This window comes from Cherax quadricarinatus, chromosome 53 (genome assembly GCF_038502225.1).
Source record: "Cherax quadricarinatus isolate ZL_2023a chromosome 53, ASM3850222v1, whole genome shotgun sequence".
Taxonomy (NCBI): Eukaryota; Metazoa; Arthropoda; class Malacostraca; order Decapoda; family Parastacidae; genus Cherax; species Cherax quadricarinatus.
In genome coordinates, this window is record NC_091344.1 from 28,921,142 (window position 1) to 28,934,899 (window position 13,758).

Here is a 13,758-nt window from a genome sequence, read left to right on the forward strand (position 1 = left end):
TAGCCTATTAATTCAAAAGTGTAGGAAAAAAAACGAGCTACACCAATGATCAATCAAGTGAAGAGGTGTTTTAGGAAAGAGAATAAGGAAGATGTATCAGTGTTGAGGAATAATGAAATAATTACTCTCTCTCTCTCTCTCTCTCTCTCTCTCTCTCTCTCTCTCTCTCTCTCTCTCTCTCTCTCTCTCTCTCTCTCTCTCTCTCTCTCTCTCTCTCTCTCTCACACACACTCTTGCTCGCTCGCTCACTTACTCGCTCGCTGATGGATGTTGTAGATGAATGGTATATAATACCGACAAGATGAAGAATTAGATACATATATAACATTTGGGTATCCTTATTTATAGACTTTTTGCCATCTAGTGGTTTTATCAATACAAATTATTCCCATTACGTCCTTGAATTCTGTACTGATAAAAACCACCGGAAGGCGATACTGCTACAAATAAAGACGTAAATAGATCGTGTAGAGTGCAATATTGTAAAAACAAAAATGCTTATGAGCAATGTAAAAACATTTGGGGAAAAACTTAACGTAAACTGGTAATAAATTACTTTCCGTACGTATGTAACAGAATTTCTTAATAACATTTTCAGAGGTCTTGCATTCAACACCAGCCAACCTGAGAGTAGTGTCGATTGGACAAGACTACGTTGACCTAGAATGGCAGGTCAGTTTCACATATATATATTGAGTGGTTCTATAATTAAAATAAGTCAAATATACGACTGGTAAAGGACAGCCAGGGTACCTGTAGGATAAATGTAGTCGAGTCTGGGGGGTCTTTCACCCCTCTCCCTTTCAGTCCCAGACTGATGTTGTTGTAACAGTAGTAGACGATAATGGCACAATAACAGTACAGTAGGTGAAAACTATTCTGAATATGTCGCCTGCATAGCACGTTTTTTTTTTTCAATTCTGGTAGATCCTATTTGGTTTTACCATAATATATAGGCAGGAGAGCGAGACATATAATACAGTCAGGTGTACAAAAGAAGTTTAGGTATAAAATCAGGATGCCCTCTCTTGAGCAACTTTACCAGCAGCTGGAATAAAAGCTTAGGATTGCTAAGATGGAGATACGGCGATTAACGGAGGACAACAAAAGGATCCGTAGTAACCCTCCTGTTGTGAGTCCCTGTTACAAAAAACGCGATTTCTAATAAGCTTAGAGATCTCCAGTGAATACTAGAAAGGACTGCCCTTCTAGCATTCAGCCTGTTACTGGGTTTTCGTAACAAGTAGTCAGTATCCTGGTCCAATTATCCAATGGAATTCAGTAAGAATTATTAGTGCTTCAGGATTACAACTGGTAGGCTACTAACTAGAGAAATTAAAATTTAATAAATTTATTAACAATAATAATATCTAGTAGTATATTATCAAATTAAATTAATCACAGTAATCAAAATAATAATAATCACTTCTCTCGTGTACAGAAATATTGTGCTGAAGGTACATATCACATTTATATGTCTTAAGTACCGTCTGGTACATTTTTAACATTTAATAACCTAATACATACATACATACATACATACATATATATATATATATATATATATATATATATATATATATATATATATATATATATATATATATATATATATATATATATATATATATATATCGTGCCGAATATGTAAAACTGGTCAATTAGTAAGAACTCATTTAAAATTAAGTCCTTTCTGAAATTTTCTCTTATACATTTAAAGATATATTTTTTTCATTAATGTTAATGCAAAAATTTTTAATTTTGCACCAAAAGAATCTTAGAAAACTTACCTAACCTTATTATAACAAGAGCAATTTATTTTAGCCTAACCCAACTAAATATGTTTTAGATTTGTTTAAAATAATTTAATACTAAACAAACCCAGGGAAATATATTTTTTTCGTTAGGTTCAGAATGATTTTGGCGAAATTATTGCATACACAAATTTTCACTTGTCCTATATGGCAAGATGAACGTTGCTATTTAAGCCAAGATCGCAAGTTCTGCCTATTCGGCACGACATATATATATATATACATATATATATATATATATATATATATATATATATATATATATATATATATATATATATATATATATATATATATATATATATATATATATATATATATATATATATATATATATATATATATATATATATATATATATATATATATATATATATATGTATGTATATATACAAATAAGTTTGTGTGTATGTGTGTAAGTGCGTGCTCTAAATAGTTCGCTATGTCTCACGACTCGACTAGACTTAACCCAGTGACTGACAAAGTCCTCACATAATCTAACTTCTTGACCACCTGGCAATCAGAACAGCTTGCTTGAACAATAAATGACCGCTAAGCCCAATGGCTATATAACAAGCAACTGTGACACAGAATCAGAATCAAGGAGATAATATAATGACACTAAGTAGGGACCATCTGCAGATCCTCCACAAAAGTCACAAAACTCCCATACTACTGAATCTAAGTTTAGCATAAGAAAATCCTCGACTGTGACAGTACACAGATACCAGTGCAAATTAGGTCAGAAGCTACAGCTCAGGACCTGAGTTGCTCAGAGTACAATGTCGAAAAATCACTAAGTCTATACAATGTTCTGTGAACAGTTCTACCAAACCAACAAGAAGAAAGCGACAGACGATTCTCCAACAAGGGCCCACAAGGAAGAGTTAAGCACGTCTTGTCAGAAATATGCCCAACCACCAAGAGAGTCTAGCCCAGACTGACCACTTCAGGTGAGGTGTGAACACCCCCCTCGATCACGTGATAGCTCCATGGACAGTTGCTGCCCAGCAACAGAGAAGCTGGCAGAGTAAAGAGCCACGAGCGATAATTACAGTAGTTAGACAATCAAGACTTGAATAATGAGCACATAATAATATATGAATGTTACATCCTACCTAACTTAAGTAACTAAGTCAAATAATAATATAAAGCAATATATTTACGATTTAGCTATTATCGCAAATATAAGCAATATAAAATAATATGAAAAGGTAATATACATTATATACATTATGACCCATTCAGGGGTTGCAACACCCCCCCAACACGACAAACGGTCGCACTAGGAGTTGCGTTAATGTCTTTCACATTATTACTGATTACTCGTGTCACTTTAATAATACAATTTAATATAAAATTAAATCAGAGTCACTCTTGTGCCAAGCACTTTTATAATTTCACAGTGTCTATATCACTATAAGTTATGCCCCTAGTACTAGGGCAGTACACAGTATCAGATCTCTGCATACTCGCGGTTATGTACATCAGTGTAGAGACAGGATAGCGTAGACAAGCCTGACATGTTGAGGCTCGATCGTAGTAGTGGAGACAGCATATGAACAATAGTCTTGTGCGAGAGACAGGAGACGACATTCCACTCTTAAGTAGTGGTTGTGGAATGCGAGGCAGTATGGACATAACATAAGAACATAAGAAAGGAGGAACACTGCAGGAGGCCTGCTGGCCCATACTAGGCAGGTCTGCGTATGAGGAAGCTTAAAGGTGTGTAGTGGGGGAGGGTCTGTGGCAGGAGTGTTCCGCCATGCAGTAACATCACCCACACAACACTACACACTCATCACTCAGCTTCTGTCTCCTCCTTACACATGCATATCACCACTACTGTGAATATATAAATAACATAATTAGACATGAGCATATATAATTAACATGGGCTGGAGAGATTACGTTACTTTACTGAATTTGACATAGCAAGTAACGAAAGGTATTTGGGCATAAAATTACATTAATTTAATGTAACTGATAATTATTAAGGACGTGACAGAGCGTCAGCAATTACATTACAATGACCACTTATATGTTTTATACTAATAGAGTAGGGCTGGATTCTGAGTGCCCACCTCATGATCCTAGCATTTTTACTCTTCATAGTGCTTATGTAGGTGAGTGGATTGTTGTCTGAAAAAACGTTAATTTTAAATGGGGAAGAGCCCAAATACATGTCAAAATGTTCCAAGGACACCACAAGAGCTAGAGCCTTTTTCTCAATAGTGGCATAATTTTTCTGGTGTCGTTTAAGCTTAGATGAATAGTAACATATAGGATTTAGAATGTCAGTGGATGTTGACTGTCGGAGCAGCACAGCACCCACTGCATAACCACTCACATCTATATGTAAAAAGAAGAAGATCGAAATTAGGACTCCTCACAGGAACAGAGGAAAGCAGACACTTCAGTCTTTTGAACAAATCTGAACAATCTCTAATCCAGATGAACTGAACTTTGCTACTAGTGAACACAGTGAGAGATGTAGGTGGAGGTGTGTGTGCAGGCTTGCCTGTCACTTGACACACGTGGCAACGTCGCACATGATCAGCTACTGTTTCTTTCATCTTTGGCCAAGTAAAATGTTTTGCCAGTTTACCGAGCGTCTTCTTGACACCCAAATGTCCTCCTATGGGACTATTGTGAGCAAAATCAATGGCTTGTTCACGAAATGTAACTGGTAACACTACGAGATGCTTGACTGTGGTGGAAACACTACCAGCTGACAACTTACATAAGAACATAAGAACATAAGAATGGAGGAACACTGCAGAAGGCCTACTGGCCCATACAAGGCAGGTCCTTATCAAAACGACCTCTACCCAAAGCTACCCAAGAATTAACTCCCGTACCCAATGACACTAATCAAACCCAGCCCATCCAGCTCATATATTTGTCCAATCTCTTCTTAAAGCTACCCAAGGTCCTAGCCTCTATCACCCCACTGGGAAGATTGTTCCACGCATCCACAACTCTGTTAGAAAACCAGTACTTACCTATGTTCTTTCTAAATCTAAATTTATCCAACTTAAATCCATTATTTCTGGTTCTTACCTGGTTCGATGCCCTCAATACCTTATTAATATCTCCTTTGTTTATGCCCGTCATCCACTTATACACCTTAATGATATCTCAGTACACCGTTGCTATAATAGTAACAATTATCGAGATCCTTTGTTTCACTCTCAGTAACTGCTATATCTCTCAGTCTTTCCAGTGACTGATCAACAAACTGATCCTTGATTAAATCATCATGAGTTAGAAATTTAACGTCAGTTGTGTCCTGACTAGGTTGATGACAAGTGGGAGTCAGTGTTAATGATCCTGGGCGCAGAGCATCACTAAACAACATATTCAAGCCCAAATAATTGTCATCCACTAACTCAACAGGAGACATGGATGGTTGTTGAATCTTTGACATAGCTCTAGTAATTGCGCTGAGAGGAAATAAAATAGGCTTCTCTCTACAAGCTTCAGTGGCATAATTATCATCAGTGTTATTATCAATCACAAGTGGTTCCTTACATATACCAGCATGAAGGATATCGTTCCCTAACAACAAGTCCACTGACCTGATGGGAAATACACCACTGGATATACCCACTGAAATATAACCAGTATAATAGCTTGTTTCAATGTAAACTTTGTGCAGAGGTACTTTTATAACAGCCCCTCCATAGGCTTCTAACAATACATCTATCTTGCAATAGGTATCGTCAGTTATGGGCAGTACATCTTCTCTTAATAACGTGAGATAACTGCCAGTGTCTCTGAAAGTAATTATCTCAGTTAGATGTGATTCGTCAAATCCTACTTTACCTCTCGATAAGTAAGGACTCATCGCTGAACGAATCTTTTCGTCAGATACACTTTCTGACGCTAGTCAACTATCCTGAGTAATATTATCTAAAACAGTAGGATCAGAGGTATTACTAGGATTTTGGTGCCTTTGTTGCACAGAAGAGGATACGACTTGAGTGGGGGCGCCAGCCGCACGACTGCTTGTCGTATCTCTTTCTAATTTATAGCAACACTCTCTAGCATGTCTTTTTCTGTTACAATAGGCACATTTAACTTTCTTCTTCTCGATATCAGATTTCTGTCTAACCACAGAGACAGATTCAGGATTGTGAGCTTTCTTGGTAAAGGTACGAGAAGTTACAGTAGCAGGTACATCAGGCCGACACTTAGCAGCTGATGTAGGTTGACAACTTATAGGACAACTTTTAGTTACCTTGTTTCTCTGTGTTTTAGTACGTACAAGTTTGTGAGAAATTTCGTAATTGTCTGCTAATGCTGCAGTTTCCAGAATATCTGAGGTACTATGATCGATCAGATATTCTTGTATATCAGCAGACATACAGTTGTTAAACTCTTCGTGAAGTAACAACTGAACTAGGCTGTGGTAGTTGTAGCATTTCGCAGATCTACACCATCTCTCAAATGTAACTTTTTTCTCACGAGCAAACTCTACACAAGTTTGATCTTGTAGTCGTTGTAATGTACGAAATGCGCTTTGATAACTTACAGGTAACAAGTTATATGTCTCTAGAATAGTTTGCTTGACAGCATCATAACTAATGTACTTGGCAAATGGTAAAGCAGCAGTACAAGTTTGAGCTCTTCCTGTCAAAGCTGTGTGCAACGAGGTAGCCCAGTGCTTACGTGGCCAGTTCATAGCACGTGCCTAGTTCTCAAACACATCAAAATAGGTGTCTAAGTCACTCTCAAAAACTTAGGAACCATTGAGGCAGCTTTCTGCACATTAAATGTGTCCTGTGTTGTGCTAACAGATTTATCAACTTTGTCAGATCTATCAGTCTGTTGTCTTCCAAGACGAACATTTTCTCTCTGGAAATCTTCGTCCAATTTCCTCTGTGCCTCTATTTGTGCAGTCTGCAACATAATGAGGCATTCCATCCTCTTAAATTGTTCCTCAGGGATAGGACCAGGGGGTAACGGAGGAGTAAGGAATCTAACGAATGAATCTGGACGGTCCTTAGGTCGGGCATCTTGTCCAGGCATCCCTAGAGAGTCTAGATCTGGTCTAGGATAAGTAGATACAGGTGTAGCATACACGGTACTAGTATGAGGCTGAGTCATACTACCAGTTACACTGTACTATTGTGTTAGAGAGGCGAGAAGGCGTGAGCGAGAACTGAGCTACACTAGGCTCAGACACTAGGCTCAGACACTAGGCTCACTTCTGCGGTAGTTCCTCTCTTCTACGTCATCAAATAGAGTCATAATTCCTAATTGTGACACTAGGCTTTCTGCATCTGAACCATAATCAGACATCTCTGCATGAGCAGGAAACAATATATCTTTAATTAATGCTCTGACAGTTTCTGCGGTGTAATTCCTGTTATACGTCACACCGAGATATTTGGCTACTCGCCAACATGTCTGAAGTTTTAATGTACTCAACTCAGACAAAGTCAGAGTATCAATTAACTGTTTCACTTTGACATACATCAAGAAAATAAATGTACTATGAGAGAGTGATTATGGGAAACTATAATCCTAATAGGAATTTAAGTGTTGGTTGTCTTAGAGCTAGAGCTCATAAACAGTATTTCCATCTCCTTGGATCAAGAGACTCAGTCAAGTACATACATCCACATATGTTGTACATGACAAAACTCAAAGTCTTCAGATTAGGAAAGTACTCAAAGTGTTTGACCATAGTTACTAGTGTGTCAAACTGGACAATTTCTCCAACACCTTGAATCAAGAACCTCCCGGACAGGCCCCCATTTGTTACAAAAAACGCGATTTCTAATAAGCTTAGAGATTTCCAGTGAATACTACAAAGGACTGCCCATCTACCATCCAGCCTGTTTTCGTAACAATTAGTATCCTGGTCCAATTATCCAATGGAGTTCAATAAGAATGATTAGTGCTTCAGGATTACAACTGGTAGGCTACTAACTAGAGAAATTAAAATTTAATAAATTTATTAACAATAATAATGTCTAGGAGTATATTATCAAATTAAATTAAATTAATCACAGTAATCAAAATAATAATAATCCCTTCTCTCGTGTACAGAAATATTGTGCTGAAGGCACATATCACATTTATATGTCTTAAGTACCATCTGGTACATTGTTAACATTTAATAACCTAATACATATATATACAAATATATATGTGTGTATGTGTGTAAGTGCTCTAAGTAGTTCGCTATGTCTCACGACTCGACTAGACTTAAACCAGTGACTGACAAAGTCCTCACATAATCTAACTTCTTGACCACCAGGCAATCAGAACAGCTTGCTTGAACAATAAATGACAGCTAAGCCCAATAGCTATATAACAAGCAACTGCGACACAGAATCAGGATCAAGGAGATAATATAATGACACTAAGTTGGGACCATCTGCAGATCCTCCACAAAAGTCACAAAACTCCCATACTACTGAATCTAAATTCAGCATAAGAAAATCCTCAACTGTGACAGTACACAGATTCCAGTACAAATTAGGTCAGAAGCTACAGCTCAGGACCTGAGTTGCTCAGAGTGTCTATGCGACACACAATCTCAGTACAACGTCGAAAATCACTAAGTCTAGACAATGTTCTGTGAACAGTTCTACAGAACCAACAAAAAGAAAGAGACAGACGATTCTCCAACAAGGGGCCCACAAGGAAGAGTTAAGCACGTCTTGTCAGAAATACGTCCAACCACCAAGAGAGTCTAGCCCAGACTGACTACTTCAGGCGAGGTGTGAACACCCCCCTCGATCACGTGATAGCTCCGTGGACAGTTGCTGCCCAGCAACAAAGAAGCCGGCAGAGGAACGAGCCACGAGCGATAATTACAGTAGTTAGACAATCAAGACTTGAACTATGAGCACATAATAATATATGAATGTTACATCCTACCTAACAAAAGTAACTAAGTCAAATAATAATATAAAGCAATATATTTACGATTTAGCTTTCATCGCAAATATAAGCAACATAAAATAATATGAAAAGGTAATATACATTATATACATTGTGACCCATTCAAGGGTTGCAACAGTCCCCAAGTTAAGAGGGGAGCTTGGTCAGTGGCTGGGCAACATGGAACCAAGCTGAGGATCAAGAAGACTATACACAAATAACCCGCACATAAAAGACAGAAGCTTACGACGACGTTTCGGTCCGACTTGGACCATTGACAAAGTCACACTAACAGAGGAGGAGCAGAACGGCTATATATAGGCAGGAAGAGGTGGAGGTAGTAGTAGTGGTAGAAGTAGTAGTAGTAGTAGTACAAGAATTGTATATAATACCGACAGGATGAAATGACACATGCACAACACCCGGGCATCCCCACCGTAGACGTTTCGCCATCCAGCCAGCCACTGGATGGCGAAACGTCCACCACAAAGACAACCAGACGCCGCACATGTGTCTAATTTCATCAGTAGATGTAGTAGAAGAAGAAGAGGTAGTAGTAGTGGTAGTGGTAGAAGTGGGAAATAAGGAAGACGAGCCAGTCTGGCTCGTCTTCCTTATTTCCCACTTCTACCACTACCACTACTACTACCTCTTCTTCTTCTACTACATCTACTGATGAAATTAGACACATGTGCGGCGTCTGGTTGTCTTTGTGGTGGACGTTTCGCCATCCAGTGGCTGGCTGGATGGCGAAACGTCTACGGTGGGGATGCCCGGGTGTTGTGCATGTGTCATTTCATCCTGTCGGTATTATATACAATTCTTGTACTACTACTACTACTACTTCTACCACTACTACTACCTCCACCTCTTCCTGCCTATATATAGCCGTTCTGCTCCTCCTCTGTTAGTGTGACTTTGTCAATGGTCCAAGTCGGACCGAAACGTCGTCGTAAGCTTCTGTCTTTTATGTGCGGGTTATTTGTGTATCGTTCCAGTCACGGTATTGTGCCTTTTTGTTATTTATTTATTTAGTTATTATTGATCAAGAAGACTGTTGGAGAGGTAGAAACAATGAGAAACCAGAAGACTACTGTGGAAACCTCCAACCCATTCTCGGCGCTACCTGACGAATGTGCGTGTTCTACTGGGAATGCCACAATGATCACCAAGGAAGCATTGGCAGACGTGAGTGAGACATCCCCAGTAACGCCGACGAAAACCATCGAGAACGTCTTGACGAATTCCGCAAGTGAAGGAATAATGCTACCTAACGAATGTGAGTCGACTACTAGGAACATCACGACGGGGAAGGTAAAAACATTGCTGATGTTGGGGATAGCCAGATTAGGTACATGGATAGGGCATTCTGCTTGAAGGATAGGAGTAGACGGCAGAGAGTGTGATTTCCTGGGGCTGGGATGAAGGATATTGTTAGCCGTCTGGATGGCATTATGAGAGATAATGAGAGCAATCCTATTATCTGTCTCAGTGCTGGAGGCAACGATGTTGGCAGATGTACATGATTAGCAGGTATAGGTCAGCAATAGAGATAATTAGGAGGAAGGGTCGGAAACCTGTAATATGTGGTATTTTGCCAAGGAGAGAAGTTGGAAATGAATGGTTGTCCAGGGCAATTGGTGTCAATTGCAGGCTCGACAAATACTGTAAGGAAAATGCGGTAACATTCATTGACAAGTGGAATCTGTTCTATGGCAGAAATGACATGTATGCCAGGGATGGGGTTCACTTATCTAGGTTTCGGGTGGGAGCACTGGCCAATGCAGTGGAGGGAGCTGTTAGGTCTTTAAACTAGGAATTGTTAGTGGTATGGATTTTAACAGGAAAAGAGTGAAGTCCCAGTGTAGTAATATGAGTACTAGGAGAACTAGTAATAGGCACAATGAGGTGGATATTGGAAAGCCAGTGGCACTAGGTGACAAGGACAGTAATAAGTTTAGTGGAATAACAGAAAGGAGCAGGAAGGGTAAAGAGAAAGGAGGGTCCCAAAATATATATTACACAAATAGTCGTAGTGCTAGGAATAAGATGGGCGAGTTGAGACTAGTTGCTAGTGCAGGTAACATTGATGTATTTGCCTTAACTGAGACGTGGTTTAATACGAAAAATCGGGACATGCCTGCTGAATGTCACATACAGGGTTTTATATTGTTCCAAGTAGACAGAAGTATCGGGCAAGGGGGTGGGGTGGCACTGTATGTTCGAGATCGCTTGAACTGTTGCATAAAAATGACTGAAATAACACACAGAATCTGTTTGGATAGAATTTTCAAAGGGGCATGAAAAATTAATTTTAGGTGTGATATACTGTTCCCCAAACTTAGATAGGGACCAAGGGAGACTACTATGGGAGGAAATTGTTAGGGCCACAAGGCACGATAATGTAGTAATTCTAGGAGACTTTAACTTTAGTCATATTTAGTCCTCACTCCTACGTCTGCCAACATCGTTGCCTCCAGCACTCAGACAGATAATAGGATTGCTCCCATTACCTCTCATGATGTCATACAGACGGCTAACAATATCCTTCATCCCAGCCCCAGGAAAACACACTCTCTGCCTCCTACTCCTATCCTTGAAGCAGAATGCCCTATCCATGTACCTAATTTGGCTATCCCCAACAACAACAATGCTTTTACCTTCCTTGGTGTCGTCCGTCGTGATGCTCCCAGTAGTCGACTCACATTCGTCAGGTAGCATTACACCAATTGTGGAATTCGTCAAGACGTTCTCGATGGTCTTCGTTGGAGTTTCTAGGGATGTCACACTCACGTCTGCCAATGCTTCCTTGGTGCTCGTTGTGGCATTCCCAGTAGAACACTCACATTCGTCAGGTAGCACCGAGAATGGGTTGGAAGTTTCAAAGGTAGTCTTTTGGTTTCTCGTTGTTTCTGCCTTTCCAACTGTTTTCTTGATCCTCAGCTTGGTTCCATGTTGCCCGGCCACTGACCAAGCTCCCCTCTTAACCTGGGGACTCACAACAGGAGGATTACTACGAATCCTCTTGTTCTCCTCCGTTAATCGCCGTATCTCCAGCTTAGCAACTCTGAGCTCTTCTCTCAGCTGCTGGTAAAGTTGCTCAAGAGAAGGCATCCTGGTTCAGATTCACAGATAGCACACAAACAGGTCTTCACAGAGCTAAGTACACTTCACAACTGGACACATTCACTCAAGTCATGCAATAGCTAGTAAGGCCCTTGCGGGGCTCTACAAACTGAAACATGCCTCTCAACGCACCAAACTACACCTCTACAAATAACTAATACGTCCTCTGATAACTTACTCTCTTCTAGCCCTATTTCTTGCAGCAAAAAGAAACTTACTTAAACTGCAGCGGGCCCAGAACAAGGCGCTGTGCTGGGTGCTTGATGTCAGATGGGAGGACTTCGCCACAAGCGAGTCTCTCCATGCCCAATTAGACATCCCTGCGCTGAATCTGTACTGGAAGACGCTCAGTGACAGACAGATAGACAAACTTCAGACACGACATAACTACTGGACCTCTCTCCTTGTCGAAGACATTCGCAGACCCACAAACCAACACAACCTTTTCTACTCCTTGCATGATCCTGCTCCTAACCCTATTTACAAATAACCTTGGATTCGCTGACAGGTACCTTCTATGACAGGTACCATTCTCTGACCCACATTCGCCTTAGCTTTTGGGTTAAGACATGGCCCAGTTCTACACTCCTCTCTAGCGCTAAACGTCGCATGTCCCTTCCTCCCCGCTCACCCCACAGGAGTCCCAACGGAAGAGCCTGAATTTCTCTTCTCAATATCTGTCCCACGATCGCCTTCGCTGCTGGGTTAAGCCCTGGCTCCATTTCTAAGACTAAAAACACTCCTCTCCAGCACTATTCTTCGTCTGTCCCGTCTTCCCCACTCATCCCATTTGGCATCTCCTGAACTTTCGTTCGTTCGTTCGTTACCTGTGCTTCATCTCAATTCCTCGTTTGTGACTTAGCTCGAGTGGTGACGTGTGCTTACCTAACGCATCACTCACACATCGACGATCTCGCCTCTCTCGAATTACCCCGTGTTGGGAGAGACTTCGCTTAGAATAGTGCTTGCTGGATCTTCGTCTTCCTCTCCACCTTCAGGATTGGTGCGTAGGTGGCTGCCTACCCAAGGGCAGGAAGCCTGTTGCTGCCTGAATTCTCTTTGCCTGTTGGCTGCACGCCATACAGCCAGTCTCGCCTCCAGTCAGGATATACAGTGCTCCATCAAGCTGCAGTTCACCTCCTCAGTGTCCTGTGCTAGGCAAGTACGCGTGTCTACTTACACGTATTTGCCTAGCTGAGTACTCTCACTTTTTGGCCGATTGTCACCGCCAATTTCATCTTCTCGTAATTAGACGATGCCTTCGTTGCCTTCCACCTCCCAACCCCCTTCCACTCTCCCCCAACCGCCCACACCTACCTCTGCTTCTTCTAAATCCAATTCCTTCTCGATAAACCTCAAATTCTCTAATCCTGATGCCACTGTCTGTCCTGAAAATTTATTATATCAGATCACTGGTGCACCTCAACTTAAAGTCTTCAAAACCATCTCAGGCTTCAAACTCCTTCTTGACAAACATTCCTACGAAACGTACACCTCAACCGATACCAGACAAAAACTTCTCAACGCATTCTTCACCATTATTTGGACTCCTGAGCACCGTGCCTAAAGCACAGTCATTGCTAAACACGTAGACTACTCTCTCCTGACAGCCTATGACACAGACAAAGAAGACTTAATAAAAGATATCAGTACAAAGAACAAAGTCTCTGTTGACGATATTTACAGACCCGAAAACTCTACCATTCTCAAAATACGCTGTTCTACTCCTGCTGACGCCTCTACACTCTTCAGTCAAGGAATCTTTGCCAAGACCATCCGCATTCCTCCAAACACTCTCTTCACTCCGAACTTCCACCCAATCACACAATGTCTTAAATGCTAGAAATTCGGCCACGACAAAAACACATGCACATCTACACTAGCCTGCTCCAGATGTTCAGCAATTGGCCACTTCTTG

The 13,758-nt window shown here is 40.6% G+C and overlaps 1 long non-coding RNA gene across 1 annotated transcript in view; it reads left to right on the forward strand.

The window, feature by feature from the left end:
* LOC138851053 (uncharacterized) overlaps positions 1 to 683 on the forward strand; it is a 20,947-nt gene extending 20,264 nt beyond the window's left edge. Inside the window, exon 5 of the long non-coding RNA XR_011393451.1 lies at positions 599 to 683. This is a non-coding gene — a long non-coding RNA (uncharacterized lncRNA). The remainder of the gene's footprint in view (positions 1 to 598) is intronic.
* The last annotated feature ends 13,075 nt before the right edge of the window (positions 684 to 13,758 follow it).